We start from the raw sequence: 1,587 nt of genomic DNA, 5'->3' as shown, positions 1-1,587 counted from the left end.
AAAAAAAAAAAAAAAAAAAAAAAAAAAAAAAGTATCCATGCTCAACACATCAGCTGGGAAAGCCTGTGTGTAAAGTTCTGAAGCCTGAAAACTTTCAAAGAATCGAGGGTATAAAGAGTCCAGAAGAACTCAATACAGGACACAACTGCAAAAGTATTTTCTTCCTTTAATTTCTGCAACCCTCACTTTTGGAGGGAACACAGCCAGGTGACCTGGGGCCCCACGGGTTAGGCTGCACTCAACAAGGTGGCTGCTTGCTATATTAGGAAGAGTCCACTTTCAAATTCAAACTGCACCCAGGAGACAAAGGCGAGTCCTGGCTGCAGCCCAGTCAGGTGTTCTCTTGTCAAAACAAAACCTGCCTCAAAAGTCAATTCAGAGACTGGGCAAGTGAAAGAGCAGTGACTTAGAGGCAGAGAACCGAGCTTAAGACTACTCCTGCACATTGGGTCACTACGGAATCGTAATTACCCTTTTTAAACTTCAATTTCTTCATCTGATAAATGGGATCAATGAGGCTCCACCTCAAATGGGTCTAACAGTATCTGCTCAACCTAATGGCTTAGATGGGAAACTGCTTTATTGAGGAAAGGGCTCCGGAACAGTAAGCTGCTTTACTAAGGTGTGGTGGCATGTTCTTCCAAGTTGAGAAGTTCCGCTAGATGGGAGAAATGAACAGTGCCCGTTTCTGAGTGTTCCAGACTACAGCCTTGCAGCTCTGGGGACCTAAAGGAAGAAACATCAGGCATGTCTAGCGGGGCTGCAGACATGAAGATGGGGATGACTTTTGACCCCCTTTCTGGTAAATCTTTTTTTCATAGTTGATTCTCTATGAAATCTAGACTGCAAACACCTCCTCCCCTCCTAGAACGCAGACTAGCTTACCACCGCCCTAGTTTCCTTCCAATTCCAACTGGGGCTGGCCCGCCATAGGCCAACAGCAGGCTAGCTCAGGGCTGAGGGGGTCTCTGGAGTCTGAACTCCGCGCCCGCTTGCTCCTCCATGGCTTAGCTGGTCAGGACTTGAACATTTGCCGGACCCATAAATTGGGTCATTTTGAACCTCAAAACCGAACCGGAGCCTGGGGAGGCCTTTAGGACCAAGGGGAGCCATCCCTTCCTCTAGTCGGGCAGCAAATTCCTGTCCTCCTAGTCCCCCGCAGTTATCCCCCCGCCCCCAGCCTCTGTGGCCCTCACATTGTCAGACACCAGCCCCGGGCCACCCTCTGGACCGGATCCCCCGCTAGGGCCTCCCTGGTCTGGGGCAAAGTTGGTGGCCACCTTCGCGCGGGCTGCGCCTTCCTCCTCTTCGCTGCCCTCCTCCCCCGGAGCCCGCGCCCGCCGCCTCCAGCACACGCGTTGCCAGGCTCCGCAAGCTTAGCTGAGCGGCTAGCCTCAAGGCGCCCCTAGCCCAGCCTACCGGCCAGGCGCGTGCGACGATAGTCTCCCAGCACCCCTTCCTCTCCCGAGAGGACTGGGCTCCGCCCCGGCGCCGCAGCTCCCGACTCCCTGCCGCTCGGGCTGCAGCCGCTGCCCCGCGCCCGGCGCTCGGGGCAGCCGGGGGCGCTGGCGGCTAGCGCAGGGCGGG

This window comes from Rhinopithecus bieti, unplaced genomic scaffold (genome assembly GCF_001698545.2).
Source record: "Rhinopithecus bieti isolate Rb0 unplaced genomic scaffold, ASM169854v2 scaffold_56174, whole genome shotgun sequence".
Lineage (NCBI taxonomy): Eukaryota > Metazoa > Chordata > Mammalia > Primates > Cercopithecidae > Rhinopithecus > Rhinopithecus bieti.
This window is presented reverse-complemented; position numbering follows the sequence as displayed.